This window comes from Bufo gargarizans, chromosome 2 (assembly GCF_014858855.1).
Source record: "Bufo gargarizans isolate SCDJY-AF-19 chromosome 2, ASM1485885v1, whole genome shotgun sequence".
In the NCBI taxonomy this organism is placed as follows: Eukaryota; Metazoa; Chordata; class Amphibia; order Anura; family Bufonidae; genus Bufo; species Bufo gargarizans.
Window position 1 is genome coordinate 190,305,670 of NC_058081.1, and position 24,204 is coordinate 190,329,873.

Consider the following 24,204-nt stretch of genomic DNA (forward strand, 5'->3'; position numbering starts at 1 on the left):
GCACGCCCAGGTCCAGTTGATTGACTTTCGAGCGCTCCTCAGTGTCCCGTAAATCCCGCGCCTGCGCTGTCCAGTTTAGTATTCGGCGTAGGCTCAATGAGTAAAGAACGCGCTCCTGCTGCCGGCTTCCTTCCTTCGGCTCAGTGAGAAAGCCGGCAGCAGAAGCGCGTCCTTCACTCACTGCGCTGAATACTAAACGGGATGCCGCAGGTGCGGGATGATGAGGAGAACTCGAAAGTCAATCAACGGGACCTGGGCGTGCCAAAGGGTGAGTAGACGGAGCCTCTTGGTGCTGAAGCAACGCCGCACTAGCACCTAGAGCCTCATTAGCATATTATAAAAGTATTTATTTTAAGAGAACGGCGGCAGGCAGGGAGTTATAAAGCCCACAGTTATGTACTGCTGATATTAGCACATCGCTGTCAGTCAGCTACATAACGTTATTTCTCATGACAGAAACCCCTTAACACTCTTTGGGGTGTGACTTAACTTGCCTGGTATTTTTGTTAGGAAAGGTGGCAATCCTATATTATGCACATAATAAATTAGACTTGTCTTAGGGCTCTTTCACACTTGCGTTCTTTTCTTCCGGCATAGAGTTCCGTCGTCGGGGCTCTATGCCGGAAGAATCCTGATCAGTTTTATCCTAATGCATTCTGAATGGAGAGAAATCCGTTTAGGATGCATCAGGATGTCTTCAATTCAGGACCGGAACGTTTTTTGGCCGGAGAAAATACCGCAGCATGCTGCGCTTTTTGCTCTGGCCAAAAATCCTGAACACTTGCCGCAAGGCCGGATCCGGAATTAATGCCCATTGAAAGGCATCAATTCGGATCCGGCCTTAAGCTAAACGTTGTTTCGGCGCATTACCGGATCTGACGTTTAGCTTTTTCTGAATGGCTACCATGGCTGCCGGGACGCTAAAGTCCTGTTTGCCATGGTAAAGTGTAGTGGGGAGCAGTATACTTACCGTCCGTGCGGCTCCTGGGGCGCTTCAGAGCGCCCCACGCGCATGGATGACGTGATCGCATGGACACGTCATCCATGCGCATGGGGCGCTCTGACGTCATTCTGGAGCGCCCCGGGAGCCGCACGGACTGTAAGTATACCGCTCCCCCTATGGCAACCAGGACTTTAATAGCGTCCTGGCTGCCATAGTAACACTGAACGCATTTTGAAGACGGATCCGTCTTCAAATGCTTTCAGTTCACTTGCGTTTTTTCGGATCCGGCGTGTAATTCCGGCAAGTGGAGTACACGACGGATCCGGACAACGTAAGTGTGAAAGAGGCCTTAGTGAATATAAACCAGTCATTCTGATAAAGAACCACCAGAGGTCAGTAATACCAATAGGCCTAGTCCTAGTCATGAGTGCTGTGCCACTACAGACAAAGCAGATATGTCTGGTTTGTGCCGGGGAAACATGATAACCAGCTTTGGTTTCAGGGGACGAATAAGTGTCACATTCCTGTCAGACATATTCGAACACACGGAGGTGGTGTGTGCACGGTCGTACATGTGAGCACACGGTGTTGCCGTGTCTCTTCATAGGACGCAGGTTTTATTAACATTAAGTCTTTCCGTTGCCATGTTGAGGCAGTGCCCAATGCCCGGCTGAGTCCTACAGCCGTGTGAGGCGCCGCTCCCGGCGTGTGCAGTGCACAGGGGCCTCCCCTCCTGTTCCTGGGTGTGTTCCTGTGGCCACGCCCTTTCCTTTCTTCTGACAAGCTGAACCGTTGCTGCTCCGAGTCGTTGGGCCTGCTCCTCCGTGACAGCAGCATCCCTGGCTGTGGCCTCCAGCGTCTGGTGTCACCCGGCATGTCACACGGAGGCTGAGCTGCGGCCTCTGGATACACGGACACCCCGCCGCCCGTCCCGGTGCACACAGCTGCAGGTACAGGGGTGAGGGAGATGGCGGCGCCTGTGCTGTGACAGGACACAGCTGTTATGTACGGCCGGGGAGGCCTGCCATGTCGGGGGCTCTCCATCATACAGCTGTTATGTAATGGGCAGCCTGGGTGACAGGGGCTCTGATGATTACCACCTGGTGCCACCCCGAGATATGCCACCCTAGTGCCCTGATTGTTCCCGCACTGTCATGTCCTCATTCAGGTAATGTTGGGGGCACGATGTGCCCAGGCAGCCAGGTGGTCAACCGTCCAGGAATTTCTGGGCAGTCCCTAAAAAAAGGTGATATTTTTTTTTTTCCAGTGTCTGTGAAAAAAAAAATAGACGTATCCGTGATGATTTTTGAGGCTGGTGATAATTGGCATCACTTTACAGCTACAGTAAATGTTATCAGCGTACTGCGGTATAGACTCGTGTTATCATTAGTTATGGATTTCCAATTTGTCCGTAAAAAAAATCTTGTCGGTCGCCGCGTGAGCCCCATCCTGGACCGGCCGCCGTGCATTACGGGTGCCGCGTGAGCCCCATCCTGGACCGTCCGCCGTGCATTACGGTCGCCGCATGAGCCCCAGCCTGGACCGGCCGCCGTGCATTACGGTCGCCGCGTGAGCCCCATCCTGGACCGTCCGCCGTGCATTACGGTCGCCGCGTGAGCCCCATCCTGGACCGTCCGCCGTGCATTGCGGTCGCCGCGTGAGCCCCATCCTGGACCGTCCGCCGTGCATTGCGGTCGCCGCGTGAGCCCCATCCTGGACCGTCCGCCGTGCATTGCGGTCGCCGCGTGAGCCCCATCCTGGACCGTCCGCCGTGCATTGCGGTCGCCGCGTGAGCCCCATCCTGGACCGTCCGCCGTGCATTGCGGTCGCCGCGTGAGCCCCATCCTGGACCGTCCGCCGTGCATTGCGGTCGCCGCGTGAGCCCCATCCTGGACCGTCCGCCGTGCATTGCGGTCGCCGCGTGAGCCCCATCCTGGACCGTCCGCCGTGCATTGCGGTCGCCGCGTGAGCCCCATCCTGGACCGTCCGCCGTGCATTGCGGTCGCCGTGTGAGCCCCATCCTGGACCGTCCGCCGTGTGAGCCCCATCCTGGACCGTCCGCCGCGCATTGCGGTCGCCGCGTGAGCCCCATCCTGGACCGTCCGCCGCGCATTGCGGTCGCCGCGTGAGCCCCATCCTGGACCGTCCGCTGTGCATTGCGTTTGAAGGTGTGGCAGCGCTGCGCCCTCCTCGGTGTTTTCCTGCGCGCTGTTGACATTGTAGCGGCGGTGCGGCGTAATTAGCAAAGAATGAAGACACAGCACTACGTCATCTTAAAAAAACAGCTGATCACAGGGTGTCACCCGCACAGATCATCCGTGTCAGAAAACTGGGTAACCATCTGCACACTTTGCAGAAGTGCGGTTATTCTGCAGGGATTTCCATGCGGAAAATGTCATGTACGCTTTGCGGATTGTTTCTGTGTAGAAATTGACCGGCCGTGCAGATTTCTAAATCCGCAGCAAGTCAATTATTCTTCCGGTTTTAGCTGTGGAAGGGTGAGATCTGCATTAAAACCGCATCTAATCCGCGATTAGAAATTGCAGGTTTCCATGCGTATAAGGTGCAGACACGCACAGAAATTCGTGCTGACCCACACTGATGTGCTGGTGGCCTTAAAGAGGAAATTCAGGCGTCTGACTGGTCTCCTGTCAGGCGTCTCTTTGTCCTCTTCACAACTAGGCTGTAAAAAAATCAAAGTAGGCCTCATGCACACGGCCATTGTTGGCCGGTGCCCGTATTGCGGCCCGCAAACACCAGGTCCACAATATAAGGCAGAGAGTGCCAACCTGAGGCTCTACAGCTGTTGCAAACCTACAACTCCCATCATGTATGGACAGTCTACAGCTATCAGCCTATAGCAGGGCATGGTGGGAGTTGTAGTTTTACAACAGCTGGAGAGCCGCAGGTTGGCCATGCCTGATATAATGGTACCGGCCATTTGTGCACCGCATCACGGATGCGGACTCATTCACTTATATGGGTCTACAATCTGGAAGGTGCGGTGCCCATGTCTCCGCACCGCAAAAAAGTATGCATGCACTACTTCTTTGCGGTGAAGACGGTCGGATGCAGATTGGCTAGCAAAATACTGACTGTGTGAAACAGGCCAAAGGGATAATAAATCAGGGCCTATGTTTTTTTTTTCTGCTCTTGCATAATATCCAGGTATCATGGGGGATCCTGCAACTACTTCCGCTGCAGGAACTGATGTTTGCCTACTCTTCTGCGGACGTGCATAGTCGTGTGAACTGGCGGCATCTCATACCTGTCGTTGGAGTGAATAACGGGAATGTTATTTTACATTGAGTGACACGTCACCTCTGTTTTTTGTGTACAGCTTGAGGCACTGAACTTTATGCCGAGCTCTATCAGGATTATGGGTCTGACCTCTAGAGCAGTGCCAACCCCGTCCTGAATGAAAGGATGGTGCTGGAGCAGTATTCTGTGGTTACTCCCCAGGTCAAGGTGACTAGGACGTTCTTGCTTTGTATACAGCACATAATGCCGTGTACACAAAGCGAGTAGCATAGTAGGGGACCTGGTTGGGTGTCTCACCCCTGCACAGACATGGATTTCTTGTGTGACAGCTCATGCACAAGGCTGATCTGTAAAAAGGTACACTGGGGGTCATTTACGACAGGTACCAGGTAAGGTTCTGGCATAAAGAAAAGTCACAAGATCCTGTTTTGTAACTTTTTATGTGACCGTTGTTTTTGTGCTATGCTTGCTATTTGGGAGTGGTGGGTGCTAGGCCCGACACATTTACTGGGGTTCCCTTTTTGACCAGCTGTGTGGCAATACTAAAAGAGGACCTTTCATGGGTCCAGACATTATGAAATAACTAGCAGGTTATGTAGGGCATAGGGCATTTGCCCGCTGGGCCCCCCTGCAGTTTTCCCGCTGAGTAGGTCAATACTGAGCATCGTTACAGGGAGGAGGAGACGCCAGGGTTTCTCAATGGGCATCTCCTTCTCCCTGGCTGTGACTCTCTCCGCTGTGATTGGACAGCGCTACAGCCAGGGAGAAGGAGACGCCTATTGAGAAACCTTGGCGTCGCCTCGTCCCTGTACTGATGATATTCATTAGCATACCAGGCGGGAAAAGTGAACAGGGGACACAGAACGGAGCGGCGCCCAGACCAACTAGTCAGCAATATTACATCCCTGCACTATGCCCTACATAACCTGCTAGTTATATCATAATGTCTGAACCCATGAAAGGTCCTCTTTAAGTCTCTCCACAGTTGACCGGGAAGGGGGCCGAGCAGGGGTGTGTCGGGGGGCCGTTCCTGGGCAATTTTACTAATGTTTGCCTAGATATGAATACTGGTGTGTGCGGGGCCCAGTGTAATAGAGTCTGGGCCCCGCCGAGATTTCAACACCAGTTGCCAGCCTCCACCCCTTGTATTGGGGGGTCACTCTTTACCGTACACAGAGACACTGTTATGAGGGATATCTGTGGATGACACATATATAGCATAAGATGCTATATACGGTATGTGTCATCCACAGATCCCCCCCCCATAACGGTGTCATCAACAGATCCCCGCATAATGGTGTCATCCACAGACCACCATTAGTTCAAAACCCACCAAAAGCACGCCTTTTGGTTCAAAATATTTTTTTTCCTATTTTCCTCCTCAAAAACCTAGGTGCGTCTTATAGGGCGAAATATACTGTGTTTCTATTGGAGAGCAGCTCTATAATACTATCTGATGGAACGTGCTAAAGCTTTTTTTTTTCTGGCAAATTCCGCATAAAACTGGAATCATTTGGACGTACAGTAGGGCACCAGAGATGTGTTTAAGTAAAGCTTGGAGAGTATTTGCCGCCATAATCCACTTTTATGATTGCTTGTCCATTTACTCTATGGTTGAAAAGCAGACCGTATTGTTGGAATATACATAGTAAGCCTGAAGATCTCGGCCTGTAAATTCTTACGTAGCCATACACTTTGGTAGAGATTTCTAGTTTATAATATTTGCTTTTTGACCAATTTGTTAATTGCAACCTGTCAGCAGTTTTGGACATACTAAATTGCTGCCAGCACTAGGTATGGGCCAGGGAGAGCAGGGCAAATAAACCTTCTTTGGAGCTTTTATTATCATGAGTAGTGAGAATATGAAGTTTTATTCTGCCAGGTTCTGCTCCTACAAGTGTCCTGAAGGTAAAGCGTCACTGTGGTCTACTATCGGCATTGATCGCGTCCCAGCCTTCTCATCTTCTGTGGTCACTGATGTAGGGATCTTCTGGTTGGATGCTTCAGCTGTCACGGCAGCATGGTGAAAACTACTTACTACCAGAAGTTTTTTCTGTGGCCTTAATCACATTTCCATTTTTTTAATAGACGTGTGTTACCCGCATTTTCCACAGTACACGTAGCCTTTTATTTTAATATGCATGTTCACACATCACTGGAAAAATCATGGAGCCATGCGCTATTTTGATCCGTGATGCCACTCATTGAAGTCTGGGGGTCGGTGAAAAACCGCTGAGACAACACGGATAGCACTGGTGTTCTGTCATCGTTTCATGAACCATTAGGTGGAGCTGTTCTGTGGAATACAAATGACGCACGGAGGGCAAAAAACTTGCATGGAAAAGTGAACTCTGCCTAACACAGCAGTAGTGATCATTTTCTACAATTTTGACCTAATTTTCATATAGCATTACATTTGTGGCCGCAGTGGTAAAATGCAGCAACATCCCACCAACCTTCTTGTAAATGCTTTTTGGAGTGATCCTTGGTGCTGAAAACCATTATGCACAGGCCTCTTGTATCCTTGTACAGTATCTGAGATTCATTTTTATGATTTTTCTGTAGAATCTGGTCAGTCTGTTCTATTAAATCCGTGTCTGCCCCATGAAATAGTAATTCTAGAGCAGCGTCTTATAAGTATTCGCACTGTGACCCTGTCTGATCATTGCTCAATGTACAGATGAGTGAATCGATCCATCTCATCAGCAGGGCTGTCCCCGCAGGTGAAGAAGCGCATGCAGGGACACTTACCTTGCGCAGGCTGGTAATTGTCAGGGCCAGGCTACAGCTACACAATGACACTGGTCATGGCCAGGATTGCGGCGTAGCAGTGATCACATGGAAATGAATGGGTTTGCTGCGGCTGTCATGTTGGATTTCTTGTGCTGGGTGGGGTGATCCCATTCATTTCTATGGTATCACCGCTACTCGTCGAACCTGGCCGCGACCAGTGTAGCCATGCCCTAAATGTCTGGAGACTATTTGATTTGTTCATCTCAAGTCGCAAAAAGTCACACAGCACAAAAGGGTACAGCTACATGGTGACATTTGATATAATGTATTTCCATGGTGTCGCAGTGTGACATACGGTACTTTGACACGACTTGGATGGATTTTTTTTTCAACTGTCCGGTTGCAGCATGTCAACAGCATTTATGTACATTATATGAAATGTCACAGAATGCATGTCAGCGTGTAGCTACACCCTTAGGGTGCCAGCAAACAATATGCGAGTTTTCCGCATGGGTTCAATGCATGAGGTAAACGCATTGCACCCACATTGAATCCGGACCCGTTTATTTCTATGGGGCTGTGCACATGAGCAGTGATTTTCACGCAACGCAGGCCCCTTAGGCTGAGTTCACACGGGTGTGACGGATATGTTCAGGATGTGTCCCGGGTGTACTGCGGCAAACCCGCGTGAGTAGGTACCCAATTGCAGTCAGTTCTGACTGTGATTGCGTTCCGTTTTTATCGCGCAGGTGCGATGTGTTTTGCACGCGCGTGATAAAAACTGACTGTGGTACCCAGACCCGAACTTCTTCACTGAAGTTCAGGTTTGGGATCTGTGCTGTGTAGATGTGTCACAACCAGACAGCTGAGAAGCTCTGACAGAAGCCTTTCAGAACCTCCTCCTTGAGTTTTCTTTGTTGTGCTGTTCAGTTCCTCATCTCGTTAGCCTCTCTCAGCTGTCATGTAGTTGGACTGATTGCTTCCCTTTAAATTCCGCCCCATGGTGCATTACTGGGCAGCTTGTACTTCTTCCTGGAGTGTGTGTGCATGCTGATCCCATTTCCCAGTCTGCTACTAAAGTTAAGTGCTGTACTTTCATCTGTTATTTTCTGTTTGCTGGATCCCAGGTGACCCTCACTCCCTCCGTGTTTGGTGTAGGGAGCCGGTGGTCGTGTCCCCTCACTATTGTAGGGTGTTCAGGGGTTATATAGTCGAGGTACGTGGATATGCAACCATCCACCTCTGGGATCTTTGCATAGGCTGAGCAGCCAGGCAAAGTGCTAGGTCTTGTGCAGGGGTCTCCCCTTGGTTCCTTAGCTTTGGATCCAGTGAGTCATATATGCATGTAGCTTTGTCTTGTTTCCTGTACACCGTCCGTGACAAGATGTTATTATTTTCCCTTTATAACATGGTTATAAGGGAAAATAATAGCATTCTTTAATACAGAATGCTTAGTAGGTGGTCAATTTGAGGGTTAAAAATAAAAAATAATTAACTCACCTTCTCTTCAATTGACCACCTACTAACCCTCAATTGACCACCTACTATGCATTCTGTATTAAAGAATGCTATTAATTTCTCTTATAACCATGTTATAAGGGAAAATAATACAGTGAATAGACTGTCACCTAGCAACCGTGCGTGAAAATCGCACCGCATCCGCACTTGATTGCGGATGCTTGTGATTTTCACTCAGCCCCATTCCCTTCTATGGGGCCTGCGTACCCGATCTTTATTATTTTTCTTTATAACATGGGTATAGGTGAAAATAATAGCATTCTTAATACAGAATGCTAAGTAAATTAGGGATGGAGGGGTTAAAAATAAATAAAAATAAAATGTAACTCACCTCATCCACTTGTTTGCGCAGCCCGGCTTGTCTTCTTTTTTTCTTCTTTGAGGACCTGGGAGAAAAGGACCTTTTGGTGACGTCACTGCGCTCATCCCATGGTCCATCACCATGGAGATGGATCACGTGATGGACCATGGGATGAGCGCAGTGACTGTCACCAAAGGTCCTTTTCTCCCAGGTCCTCAAAGAAGAAGAAAGAAGACAAGCCGGGCTGCGCAAACAAGTGGATGAGGGGAGTTTAAATTTTATTTTTATTTTTAACCCCTCTATCCCTAATTTACTTAGCATTCTGTATTAAGAATGCTATTATTTTCTCTTATAACCATGTTATAAAGGAAAATACAAAAATGTACACAACACCGATCCCAAACCTGAACTTCTGTGAAGATTTTTCCCGCAACACACCTGCATCTTGTCCAGCCCTCACATGCAACGCCCGTGTGAAAGGCTATTAGAAATTGCCTGTGTACGGGCACATCTACACGTGGACAGAGAACATATATGGGCCACCAGTGCCAGGCTGAAACAGGAATGATTGCAGGGGAGCTGCAGCACTAATACAGACTCGCCTCTAGTATCAAATCACGTTGCTAGCCGCCATATGCCAAATTTTAAATGGTCACAGACTCTTTTGACTTATGATGGGTTCCAAATAGGTTTGTGTCGTTTTGACAGCTAGCGATGCATGCACCAGTGGGTGCAGATGTGGACACCCTCTGCTCTGTTGGAAGTCTCTGCTAGCCCATTTTATTCTAGTTTCGCTTTAATTGAAGCGATCTTGATTGTAAGTTCACATGGGTAGGGCTATGCTGATGCATTGTGCTAGGTGTTATGAATGCACTGCCTGGGTCTGTATTACAATCTGTGTCTGCAGATACATACGGAATAAATACAGTGCTGATATATATATTTTCCCTCGTTGTCTTTTGTCTGCACAATGCAAATGACTGTGCCCTGATCTTCTAAAGATAGTACCGCGCCCAGAGAGATAGCGGTAATTGTCCTCATGCAAATCCCTCGCCTGCAGAGAGAACCAGCTCTAGATACTAGTAGTTATTATTATACAGGATGGACAGTTTGGGCACAGTTGTTACTCATTTTGATACATTGTTTCCTGTTGTGCATTTGCTTCTCTGCTGTGTGTGGCTGTATAGAGCTGTGTATATAAAGGATGCCTTCACACATTTTGTTGCAGAATTTTCTGTGACTGGAAATCAATTCCATTCATCTTAGGCTACTTTCACACTAGCGGTTCTATTTTCTGGTACTGAGATCCGTCATAGGGTCTCAATACTGGAAACAAACGCTTCCGTTTTGCTCCCATTCATTGTCAAGGGGGACAAAACGTAACTGAACAGAATGCTCCAAAATGCATTTAGTTCTCATACCGGAGAGCAAACCGCAGCATGCTGCGGTTTGCTTTCCGTCCTGGGATGCGTAGCAAGGTGATGACCCACGATGCAAGTCAATGGGGACGGATCCGTTTTCTCTGACACAATAGAAAACTGATCTGTCCCCCGTTGACTTTCAATGGAGTTCATGACGGATCCGTCTTGGCAATGTTAAAAATAATGCAACCAGATCCGTTCATAATGGATGCAGACAGTTGTATTATCAGTAACAGAAGCGTTTTTTGCTGAACCCTGCCGAATCCATTAAAAACGCTAGTGTGAAAGTAGCCCTAATGGGGTTGTTTTTGCAGGAAGCACAGCCCCATTCAGATGAATGGAACAGTTTTTCAGTTGCAGAAATTCTCTGCAACAAAATCTGCTACATGTGAAACCACCCTTAGGCCTCATGCACACGACCGTTACGTTTTTTGCGGTCCGCAAATTGCGGATCCGCAAAACACATAGGCTGCCCGTGTGCCTTCTGCAATTTGCGGAACGGAACAGGCAGCTCATTGCCTATTTTTGTCCGCAAAACAGACAAGAATAGGACATGTTATATATTTTTTTTGCGGGGTCAAGGAACGGAGCAACGGATGCGGACAGCACACGGAGTGCTGTCAAATTTTTTTGCGGCCCAATTGAAGTGAATGGGTCCGCACCCGAGCCACAAAAACTGCGGGTCGGATGCCGACCAAAACAACAGCTGTGTGCATGAGGCCTTAGGGTAAATGCACACGATCAGGATTTATGTGAAGACTTTTCCTTTGCATGCAGATTTTACTATCCCCATTGAAGTGGAAAAAAAATCTACATGAAATCCGGTCAGGAAAAATAAAATAAATTGACATGCTGTGGATTTTATAGTCTGCACCACAGATCAAAATCTGGACGCCCAAAAAAGTAACATTGTGTACATGAGTAAGGGTGCATTCACATGACCATATAAATGGATCCACACCCGTTCCGCAATTTTGCGGAACTGGGGCGGATCCATTAATTTCAACGGGGCTGCAAAATATGCGGACAGCACACCGTGTGCTGTCCGAATCCGTTATTCCATTCCGCGGCCCTGCAAAAAATATGGAGCATGTCCTATTCTTGTCCGCGGTTGCGGACAAGAATAGGCATTCTTTATATAGCGTCGGCCATGTGCGGACCGCAAAACACGGTCGTGTGAATGCACCCTTATTCTCATAGAGCACAATGTACATGATGTATGGTGCAGATTTTCCACACACAATCCTGATTGTGTGCATTACGCCTAGACTGCACGATTTTCAGGCCATTTATTGGGAACAAGAGTTTATAAGGCACATTTACTAAGACTGGCTTTTTAGTGCCAGTCTTGGTTTCCCTCTTGTGCCGCTGTCGGATTAGTGTAATTGGGTGCGTCTGTGGCAGTGGTTGCACCTGGTGTAAAACCTACGCTAGCCCTTGGCTGGCATAGTTTTTTCCCCAAAAATGTATGCCTGTTTTCAGGCGTAAATGTTGAACATTTTCTGGGGCTGGAGTCCCGGCCCTGGCATGGTCCCCAACACACCCAACTGACGGACACCAACTAAGTATTCTTGCACGGGCCGGTGAGAAAAGGGGACTTGCAACTATTATGCACATGAAATGGTCACAAGTCTCTTAGTAAATGTGCCCCTGTACCTTCATCAGGATGAAAGATGCCAGAATATCGGCAGCATAGACAGTAGCCGTATTTTGTGGATCCTCGTTTTGCAGACTGCAAAATACATGCAGTCGTGTGAATGCGCCCTAACAGATAGAAGAGAATGAGGGAGGAATGATTGCAGTAGCAGTTTGTAATGGCCTGTGTAGTCAGACCGGGGTAAACGAGCGCCGATGGATGTGTTCAGGCAGTGTAGTTTGCTTCTGGATGCTGGTGGAAAGCACAGAGCAGAATGAGAACTTTCCTGTGTGTGGCATCGCCCTGCTATAATGACCAGTCAGCTCTATTCTCATGTGTACCAGTCATTCTCCTGCTTTCTGCTTCATCACTGGCCAACGAGCTGCTGTGATGCTTCCAGTGAGAAGGAGTAGTCCGGGTGATGAAATGCTTGGCTCGTGCCCAGGATTACAAGGTGACATGGCACATGATTCTGGCTTCCAATGAAAGCAGGTTCGTTATCTGGACATGCGTTATGTAACAGCCTATTGCCTACCAATCACTGTGTCAAGAACATCTTTTTTTCTTTCTAACTTCTACTGCAAAAAAATGCCTTTCCACTTTTCCATTGCATGGTGCACGCTCAGTAAAGCTGGTAACAGTGTAGTATTTTTCTCTGACCAGCAGTGGGGTCATGTGACTTTATTATACTAGTCAGCAGTGTGACTTCCTGATACAAACGGCCTGCTTGGAACCCCCTCAGATCAGGTACCAAAAAAGTTCTAGGAACTATTTTCAATTTTGACCTAGTGGAAAGAACAAAAAAACAGGGTAAGGGCTCGTGTCCACAAGCGAACTTGCTCAGTGCCCGTTCTGCGCACTGCAAATTGTGGTCCACAGTGCACTCCTCTTGCGGATGCTGCCCCTTTGACTTGACATGGTCTGCGATCCATAATATACAGCCAAAGGTAGAACATGTTCTATCTTTTTGCCATGAGGAGGCACGGATCAGAAGCCCATGGAAACACGCGGGCTTCCAATCTGTGCCTCCACACCACAAAAAGATAAGTGAAGTCCTATTTTTGCTCGTATCTGGCAGATACGGACCCATTCAAGTCAATGGGTCCGGATCCGTGATAAGGGAGTGCACACGGCCAGTTTACAGCTGTTTACGGTCCACAATACGGACATGGAGCAAATAGACTCGTGTGCATAAGCCCTAAAGTCAAAAGGGTAGATAAACTCTGAGGCTATATTCATACAGCAAGTAGTGTAATTAGCAACTACAACCAAGCCTTTTTTTGGTGGCATAGACGCTGCCAAATACACTCTAGTACTCATCGGAGTAGTTTATACCTTTCTCATTGATCTACATCAGGGATGCTCAACCTGCGGCCCTCCAGCTGTTGCAAAACTACAACTTCCAGCATGCCCTAATAGCAGTAAGCTGTACAGGCATGCTGGAAATTGTAGTTTTGTAACAGCTGGAGGGCCGCAGGTTGGGCATCCCTGATCTACATGAAAATAGTGTGCCACTTCTCCAGCCAGATGCTGAAGAAAACTCTAACCTTGTGCACTTGGTTGTGTTTTTTCACACTGAAGTCAGTGGGAGGCCTCATGCACACGACCGTTTTTTTTTTTGTTGTTTTTTTTTTTAAGGTCCGCAAAAACGGAGTCCGTAGGTCCGTGACCATGTCCGTTTTTTCTTCCGTGAGTCTTCCTTGATTTTTGGAGGATCCACGGACATGAAGAAAAAATCGTTTTGGTGTCCGCCTGGCCGTGCGGACCCAAACGGATCCGTCCTGACTTACAATGCAAGTCAATGGGGAAGGATCCGTTTGACGTTGACACAATATGGTGCAATTGCAAACGGATCCGTCCCCCATTCACTTTCAATGTAAAGTCAGGAGTCCCTATTATACCATCGGATTGGAGTTTTCTCCAATCCGATGGTATATTTTAACTTGAAGCGTCCCCATCATCATGGGAACGCCTCTATGTTAGAATATACCATCGGATTTGAGTTACATCGTGAAAACTCATATCCGACAGTATATTCTAACACAGAGGCGTTCCCATGGTGATGGGGACGCTTCTAGTTAGAATATACTACAAACTGTGTACATGACTGCCCCCTGCTGCCTGGCAGCACCCGATCTCTTACAGGGGGCTGTGATCCGCACAATTAACCCCTCAGGTGCCGCACCTCAGGTGTTAATTGTGCGTATCATAGCTCCCTGTAAGAGATCAGGGGCTGCCAGGCAGCAGGGGCCCCCCCCTCCCTCCCTCTATTGTATTAACTCACATGGTCAAATAGCCCTTACACACCCCATGGACCACCCCATCACTCTCCTTCATGGTCAAATAGCCCTTACACAGCCTGGAGGTGTGTTTGGGGTCATTGTCCTGTTGAAAAATAAATGATGGTCCAACTTGTACAGGAGTTATTGTGACCTCTGCTATCTTGGTTACTAGTTTTAAGTTATTAGGAATTTATGACTGTATTGGGATTTGTGCACGTAAAGAAGACCTTTTACCACTCCTGATATGTTTTATTAGGTACTTGTGTTCTCCATGCAGTATCTTTGTTAGAGCTCTGTGTTGTGTGTTCGCCCTTACATATATTGATTACATTAACAACTAGGCATTACCATGTCAGAGCATAAAGGGGAACATCCTGAACTGGTAACTCTTTGTTCATATTTCTCAGAGGAATACCAGAGGAACAGCACACTGTGAGTTCTCGGGGCCCTTTTACACTGAATGTGCCGGCAGTCCGCCAACAGATAAGTGAATGTTTGTTGACTGATGGCACTGATTTTGAGAGCATGAAGGTGCTCACTGGTAGGCAGCACATCTCCCTGTGCAAACAGGGCTTGTGCTGGCTTCATAATGTAAAAGTATGGAAGGTGAACTATTGTGAGGAGAAATGCAGCTATTTACTAAGGCCTCATGCACACGACAAAACAGGGTTCCGTAGGTCCGTGATCCGTGACCGTTTTTTCGTCCGTGGGTCTGCCTTGATTTTTGGAGGATCCATGGCCCCCCCTTCCTCCCTCTATTGTTTTAATACATTGGTGGCAGTGTGAGCCCCCCCCTTCCTACCTCTATTGTTTTAATACATTGGTGGCAGTGTGCGGCCTCCACTCTTCCCCCCCCCCCCCCGATCATTGGTGGCAGCGGAGTGCTGATCGGAGTCCCAGTTTAATCGCTGGGGCTCCGATCGGTAACCATGGCAACCAGGACGCTACTGCAGTCCTGGTTGCCATGGTTACTTAGCAATAGTAGAAGCATCATACTTACCTGCTGGCTGCTGCGATGTCTGTGTCCGGCCGGGAGCTCCTCCTACTGGTAAGTGACAGCAATGCGCCGCACAGACCTGTCACTTACCATTGCTAAGTAACCATGGCAACCAGGACTGCAGTAGCGTCCTGGTTGCCATGGTTACCGATCGGAGCCCCAGCGATTAAACTGGGACTCCGATCGGAACTCCGCTGCCACCAATGTTCGGGGGGGAGAGGGAGAGGGGAGGCCGCACACTGCCACCAATGTATTAAAACAATAGAGGGAGGAAGGGGGGAGGGGGGGCGCACACTGCCACCAATGTATTAAAACAATAGAGGGAGGAAGGGGGGGGGCGCACACTGCCACCAATGTTAATGCAATAGAGGGAGGGAGGGGGTGCCGCACACTGTGCCACCAATGCTATTATTACAATAGAGGGGAGGGGGGCCGCACTGGCCACCAATGAAATTTAAACTGGGGAGGGGGGGGGTCTGCCCCCTGCTGCCTGGCAGCCCCGGATCTCTTACAGGGGGCTATGATACGCACAATTAACCCCTTCAGGTGCAGCACCTGAGGGGTTAATTGTACGGATCACAGCCCCCTGTAAGAGATCGGGTGCTGCCAGGCAGCAGGGGGCAGTCATGTACACAGTTTGTAGTATATTCTAACTAGAAGCGTCCCCATCACTATGGGAACGCCTCTGTGTTAGAATATACTGTCGGATCTGAAAAAGCTTTTATGCAGACGGATCTTCGGATTCGTCTGTATGAAAGTAACCTACGGCCACGGATCACTGACACGGATGCCAATCTTGTGTGCATCCGTGTTCTTTCACGGACCCATTGACTTGAATGGGTCCGTGAACTGTTGTCCGTCAAAAAAATAGGACAGGTCAATGGGTCCGCGGAAAACGGCACAAAAGCCACGGATGCACACAACGGTCGTGTGCATGAGGCCTAACTCGAAGATGTCTGTTGTAGTAACTGAAATGCTGCGGATTTGCCGTTGTAGATTTTTGGACAGCAAATCAGCAGTGTTGTGCAGTACCAACAAAGTGGATGACATTTTGAGGGTGCCGTCACATGTTGCAGAATTTTCCTCTACAAAATCCATAGGTGCAGATTTTTCAAAGTTGCCGTTTTTGTTGCGAATAATGTTGCGGATTTCTGTGCAGCTTTTACATCTCCGCTAAAATAAATGCAGACATTCAGCTTCAGGAAACTTGCAAGAAAACTATCTGCTGCAGTACAGAAAGCAGGTATTGATATTTTGTAAAAAGTCTGCAGCGTAAGGGCTCATGTACACGACCGTATTTTCTTTCCATGTCCGTTCAGGTTTTTTTTTTTTGCAGCCCGTATGCATTTTGCAGCCCGTATGCAGAAACATTCACTTCAATAGGTCTGCAAAAAAAAACGGAAATGACTGCATGCATTCTGTTTCCGTATGTCTGCAAGTCCGTTCCGCAAAAAATAGAACATGTCCTATTCTCATCTGTTTTGCGGACAAGGAAAGGCATTGTTGCAATGGATCCACAAAAAAAACAAAATAAAACTGATTCAACACGGATGTCATCAGTTTTTTTTTTTGTTTTTTTTGCAGATCTGTGTTTTGCAAACTGCAAAATGCATACGGTTGTGTGCATGAGCCCTAATACTCTATTTTCACGTCACATGTAGAGGTGCCCTGGCCAGAAACCATACCATGGATGGAGCTGGAAACAGAAGACATGCTGGCATACTGGACACAGATTGTGCCTTTTTTTTTTATAATTATTGCCCCATGTACTCAAAAATAATTGCACCTAACAAATAGTACCCCTGACACTAATAGTGCTGTAAACGGTGTCCCCCAAAAATAATTGTGGTCATGTGATACTGTTCCCACTGTGCTCCTCAATACTATACTGCAGAAACATTCTCCCTGAAAATACTAGTACCACACAGACAATGGTTATTCCTACACAGTATCCTTCCCAGCAAATAGTGCCCTTGACAGTAATAGTGCTGTAAACATTTTGGGGCACATTTATTAAGACCAGCGTTTTAGATGCCGGTCTTGATAAGTCCTGTACCTGGCGGTGGATCCGCTGGAGTTAAGAGGAAGCACAAGGCTCTCCATAACCATCCAGCGCCGGTTTTAATGTAAGAGCTGCAGAAAGCTGTCCGCTCCCACGCCACTTTTTAGACCTGCTGTAAGCAGGGAGAAGTTGCAGAAGGACCTTTGCGTCGCAATTTGCACCAGAAATACGCCTAATTATGGCGTTTTTCTGTTTGTTAAATGATCACCTTTGTCCCCCTCAAAATAATTTGTGCTAAGCCAATAGTGTCCCATCAATGGTAATAATTCTCCTCCAGAGGGCCATTAGTAGTAATAGTGCTCCTACAGTGCCCCCAATAGTAATAATTGTGACCCAGGAGTAACAATGCCCCCAGTAGTGCCCATACTAGTAATGATGTTCCCCATAGTCCCCCCATTAGTATTAATGCCTCTGTAAGTAGTAATTCCTGCTTATAGTGCCTCCGGTAGCAATAATTCCTCCTGTAGTGCCCACAGAATTAGTAAAGCCCTCCTAAAGTGTCCTAGTAGACAAATGCCCCTTCTAGTACCCCCAGTAGTATTACTGCCCCCCCATAATACCCCAGTAGTATTAGTGCCCCCAGTAGGCTTCGGGTCTGCTGTATGTGGTATATGAGAGTCAGCGTCGGGGCAGGGCACCTGCCTTGTATTTAACTGTATCACTGTCCTGGGGCCGGCAGTACAGCTGAATACTGAGAGGCCCTAACAACCAGCAATGTACAGCCTTAGGCCCCTTTCACACGGGCGAGTTTTCCGTGCGGGTGCGATGCGTGCGGTGAACGCATTGCACCCGCACTGAATCCTGACCCATTCATTTCTATGGGGCTGTGCACACGAGCGGTGATTTTCACGCATCACTTATGCGTTGCGTGAAAATCGCAGCATGCTCCTCTTTGTGCGTTTTTCACGTAATGCAGGCCCTATCGAAATGAATGGGGTTGCGTGAAAAGCGCATGCATCCGCAAGCAAGTGCGGATGCGGTGCGATTTTCACGCATGGGTTCTAGGTGACAGTCTATTCACTGTATTATTTTCCCTTATAACATGGTTATAAGGGAAAATAATAGCATTCTGAATACAGAATGCTTAGTATAATAGTGCTGGAAGGGTTAAAAATAATAAAGAAGTTAACTCACCTTCTCCTCCTGTTCGCGTAGAGGCCGGTCTGTTCTTTAGCTGTGGCTGAAGGACCTTTGATGACGTCAGATCACATGCTCCATCACCATGGTGATGGACCATGTGATTGGAGCATGTGATCTGACGTCACCTCAGGTCATTCAGTCCACAGCTAAAGAACAGACCGGGATCTACGCTAACAAGAGGAGAAGGTGAGTTAACTTTTTTTATTATTTTTAACCCTTCCAGCACTATTATACTAAGCATTCTGTATTCAGAATGCTATTATTTTCCCTTATAACCATGTTATAAGGGAAAATAATACAATCTTCAGAACATCAATCCCAAGCCCGAACTTCTGTGAAGAAGTTCGGGTTTGGGTACCAAACATGCGTGATTTTTCTCACGCGAGTGCAAAACGCATGACAATGTTTTGCACTCGCGCGGAAAAATCGCGCATTTTCCCGCAACGCACCCGCCTCTTATCCGGGCAAAAAACATGACGCCCGTGTGAAAGAGGCCTTACCCTGCGTCCTGTGCCCCTTGGGGTACGCATACCAGTGCTGTATAGTATGTGGCCTCTTACCACCCACCAACAGGAGATAAAGATGCCATTCACTGCAGGGACTGTTTCAGAATCATAGACCCCCCCTGGGATATTCTCTATAAATATCACATGGATTCTATTAGTTTTAAATACTAGATAGGAAGGCCCCTTACTGCTCTGCAGCAGTCCTTCCAGTTCTTACAGGTCTTGAAAGACTCTGTTGTAGAGCAGATTAATGTATAAGGAGGTTAAAATAATTGTGCTCTGGCAGCCCACACTCCGCACAATGACACACTGTTCCTTTGTTGCAGGCTTTCCTGCAGCTTTCTGTGTCGCAGCTAGAGTCCTTATAAGCATAGAAAACCTAGCAGCTAGCATATGTAGGGGGACGTATCTGAAATGGTCTTAAACACAAACTCCCTTTGTTGCCCATAGCAACCAATCGGCACAGCTTTTATTTCTTATAATGCTCTTGAAAAATTAAAGGGCTTGTCCAAATTTAATACCGATGACCTGTCTTCAGGATAGGTCATCCATATCAGATCGGTGGGGACCCGAATCCTGCCCCGCCACCAATCCGCTGTTTGAGGAGGCCGCAGCGCTCTGGTGAGTGCCCGGGCGTCCTCGCAGATTACCAAACAGCTCTGCCGCTGTCCATTTTATTGCATAGTACTAAGTTGCGTCCTGGGCCATGTGACTTGCGAACGTGATGTTAGTGGCCTTGGAAGACGCCGCAACGCTCCCCAGAGCAGCACAGTCTCTTCAAACAGCTGCTAGGAATTGGACCCCTGCCGACCTGATATTGATTACCTAGGGGTTAATCCCTATAAACTTGCGCTGTAATTGGTTGCTGTGGCAATCATTTAAACAGTGTTCATGTATCTGCTCCCTAGTATTTTGGGAAGTACATTTTATTGGGGTATATGGATCTGGCACCAGTCACAGTATCATGTATTTGCTATTATTATGTCTATTTAAAGGGAACCTGCCATGTGGATATTTGATTATAATCTAACTAATTATATACAATTATTAACTACTAAAAAGTACCTTAGATGTATTCACTTACTGGTGTGACAGATGGTTACCTCATAATATACACACAAAGATGCCACATGACACATGCTGATGAGCTGATTGGAGTCCAGCGTGATGTCATTGAGTCCAGCATATTTTTAATTCAAAGCTATAGCCACTCCCCTGCCCACCTGCTGCTGATTCATATGGAAACAAACTGTCATTCAGCAGCAGGTAGGCCGGAAGAGTCAGGAGCTCATGAATATTCAGGACTCATCATTATCAGCTGGAGCTTTTCAATACAAGATGTTGGCAGATTGACTTGGTCAATTAAAGAAAGTGACCCAGCATTTTGCTAAGAGAATCAGTCACTTATTTATGTTGCCCTTAGTTAGGACACCATAAAACTGGTGACAGGTTCCCTTTTAAAGGGGTTATCCAACATTACATCACCCATGGTAGTGTTCATACTTATCTGTTCCCCGCTGCTTGGTTTGGTCTCTTCATCTCCCTGGTGCGCTGATATCAACATCCTGTTGACGTGGGGACACGTGACCACTGCAGCCAATCTCTGGCCACACCAGTGACCTGCCACTCTTGTGTCACATGACCATTTGTCATAAGGTAAGTATGATCACCGCCGCTGTCCAGCCACTCTGTGAGGTCTGATGTAATGTTGGATAACCCCATTTACATACAATGGTGGGAGTGCGAGTCCTATATAACCTTTATTGATGTTATGTAACTAGAATTGCTGTGTTTAGAAGCACATTTTGATTGATTAGATGGAGTCTTAGGCCACCTGCACATGTTACAGATTACACCTGTTATTTCTGCGCAGATCCCTGTGCGGAAAAAAAGCAGCATAATGCAGTACCAGCAAAATGTATGACATTAGACAAATCTCATGTACACTTTACTTTTTTGTTCCAAGAGGATTTTGTAATCCACGACATGTCAATTTAAATTTTTTTATTTTATTTTTTTACACCACCCACAGAAGTGAGTTTATGAAGTTTTTTTGCGACCTTTTAAAAGTCGCAGCGATAAACCTGGAGTGAAAGTAATTACTATAGCTAATCACTCCTTCTTTCCTACCCAGTTTGCAAAACTAGAGTGAGTGATGTAAAATTGCAAAATGTTAAAGATCTGTCATCAATATCAGATCAGCGGGGGTCCCACTCTCGCAACCCTGAATCAGCTGTTGGAAGGGGTTGTGGTGCTCGTGCAAGCGCTGCTTTGTCTTCAAAGTGTACTTGCATGTCATCTCCTTTGTAGCGGAGGCATAGTGTCATTTAGGCCTCATGCACACGACAGTTTTTTTTCACGGTCCGAAAAAACGGGGTCCGTGGGTCCGTGATCCGTGACCGTTTTTTCGTCCGTGGGTCTTCCTTGATTTTTGGAGGATCCACGGACATGAAAAAAAAGTCGTTTTGGCGTCCGCCTGGCCGTGCGGAGCCAAACGGATCCGTCCTGAATTACAATGCAAGTCAATAGGGACGGATCCGTTTGAAGTTGACACAATATGGTGCCATTTCAAACGGATCCGTCCCCATTGACTTTCAATGTAAAGTCTGGAGTTCTTTTATACCATCGGATTGGAGGGGGGCAGTCATGTACACAGTTTTTCAGTATATTCTAACCTGAAGCGTCCCCATCACCATGGGAACGCCTCTGTGTTAGAATATACTGTCGGATCTGAGTTTTCACGAAGTGAAAACTCACCTCTGAAAAAGCTTTTATGCAGACGGATCTTCGGATCCGTCTGTATGAAAGCAACCTACGGCCACGGATCACGGACACGGATGCCAATCTTGTGTGCATCCGTGTTCTTTCACGGACCCATTGACTTGAATGGGTCCGTGAACCGTTGTCCGTCAAAAAAATAGGACAGGTCATATTTTTTTGACGGACAGGATACACGGATCACGGCCTCGGCTGCAAAACGGTGCATCTTCCGATTTTTCCACGGACCCATTGAAAGTCAATGGGTCCGCGAAAAAAAACGGAAAACGGCACAACGGCCACGGATGCACACAACGGTCGTGTGCATGAGGCCTTAAAGTGAAGGGGGTGAGCAGTTGTATTTGCACTGCACCACCGCTACAAAGGAAATGGCATGTAAGTTATTATGGAGGAGGAAGCAGCGCTTGCACAAGCACTTTAGCCTTAGTAAATCTGTCCCATGGCTTTTACTGTCTTAAGCCTGATTCACACATTTGTGTCCATGCTCAAATGTGGTCAGTGATCCTCCGTGAAGGATCCATGTTGGGTCCGTGTGCCGTCCTTGTTTCACTGACACTGAACAGCTGAAAAATAATTTTTAAAGCATCTCTTCCTAATGATCCGTGAAACACGGATGCAACATGGATGGCATGTGTGTTGCATCCGTGGTATTTACAGACCCATAGACTATAATGGACGTGATAGATCCGTGAACACGGACAAAATAGAGCATGCATCCGTGCTAAAAACACGGATTTGCGGACCGTGCTAAAACACTGATGTCTGAATACACACATTCAAATGAATGGGGACGTGTGCTGTCCGTGGAGAACACATACAGCACACGTCCGTGAAACACTGATGTGTGAATGAGGCTTTAGCATTGTGAATCTCCTGTGCAAGAGACTGCATGATAGAATAAGCACAGATACTGCTGCGATCGGGCCAAGAATTCTGGTGCAAAATATCACATATTAGGACACTCCTCTTTCCTGTGAAGAAACCTCCCTTTTTATGAAGCCACTCCCTCTTACCAGAGGCAAATAATTTCTCTAAACCTAGATGTGCCAAATTGTGTTACATTTTGGTGTCATTTACGACAAAATCCTAGATGCACATTAGTAAATGTGGGCCCATATGTCAGGAAAAGTGGCCAGACTTGCCAAGCGAGTGGGGACACTGGAACCATTGCGTGTCCCTGCACACAGGAGCCCAGCCATACACACGTCTCCAGAACACTATAGATACCTTTGAGCCCTGCCATATGCACCTCTCCACATCAGTCTGTTAGCCTCAGCCCCGTGTCCCCTAACGATTCATGGGGCTGACTCTTAAATTGATCAACACGTTGGGACACCACCTTAAGGCGAACACTAGGGCATCCGGTTGTTGTCTCTTGAAGCCCTCTACAGCTAAACAGAGCATTCTAGGGCCTTTTGAATAGGGAAAGGTTCTGGACGGGTCCGTCCCTTTCGGGGCGATGACTCTGTATTAGGAGGTCATTAGGGAATACTAGTCCAAGTAGGGCAATTCAGGGACAGTATTAGATCCCTTACCCAGTCTTTACATCAAGACTCGTGATGTCACAGCAAGTACCCTCGAATGTAGAAATCCTTTTTTTTTTTTCTTCTCTACCTGTCTAAAGTAAGATCCACTGTACGGTAGTTAGTTGTGGTTATTTGTCCTGTTAGTGGAACCTGGGTCTTGTCTGTAGTCGGCTCTTTGGCACCACATTGGGCTTCGGTTGAGGTCTTTTTGTTTGTTTGTCTATTAAGGGGCCCACACTCTAGTTGTACTTAGTAAAAGTTTTAATATACGTAACTGCCCCATCCCTTTTAATTTTAGTTTTCAGAAAAAGTGGCACAGGGGCTTTTTAAAGAGCATCTGTCCCCATGATCACTCTATTAAACTGTGCAGACTGCCCGGTAGCATTGATCATGCTGACTGAATTGAGCTGTTTCTTGCTACAATCGATATTACTGATGCAGGAAAAATCTTTACTTTTAGTTAGTAAATGAAGTGCTTGGGGGACCAAGGGGCTGACCTAGCCCCTCGGAGCACCACTTCACCTCTGCCTATCCAGTTATCCTTGCTACTCCGATGCCATGCTGTGAAATCTTGCCTGTGTGCCGGCAGCTGTGCCATCGGTGCATGGGCAGTAAAGATAAGGGACTACAATTACGTACTTCAAACACGTTTATGTCAATTCCAATAATCTCAACAAGCAAAATGGTTGGGTGTATATGCAATAGCCAGATGGGAGTGTAGCCATGCCAAAAACATGTTGTATGCTAAGAAACAGCCTGTACTCTTAGCTCTGGCTACAACTTACCAGTTCTGACCCCGTGTGTTAACCCGTTGTTTATTCTGAAGTTCACAATGCTGCATGACAAGAGGACTACCCCTTTGATTGATTCAGCAGGTTTTCCAGTGACCCGATTGTTGCTGGGGGAGTGAGGCACAGTCAGCCCTGAGGACCTATGAAGGACCCCAGTGCTGTCTGCACTATAAGCCTCCTTCACTGTAAGTACACTAGTGTTATCATTCTGACACAGTATAAAGGAGTATGCTAATATTTTATAAATGTGAAATAAAGTTCTAAAACAGAAATCCCATAATTTTTTTTTTTTATAAATAATGTAGTAAA

General features: G+C 47.3%; 1 protein-coding gene across 6 annotated transcripts in view; it reads left to right on the top strand.

The window, feature by feature from the left end:
• The first annotated feature begins 1,711 nt into the window (after window positions 1-1,711).
• The window catches only part of HERC1 (HECT and RLD domain containing E3 ubiquitin protein ligase family member 1), a 181,712-nt gene continuing 159,219 nt past the window's right edge, over window positions 1,712-24,204 (top strand). For all 6 annotated transcript variants that reach the window (XM_044279795.1, XM_044279796.1, XM_044279797.1 and 3 more), the window contains exon 1: window positions 1,712-1,893. The gene's annotated coding sequence lies outside the window, so the exon portion shown is untranslated. The remainder of the gene's footprint in view (window positions 1,894-24,204) is intronic.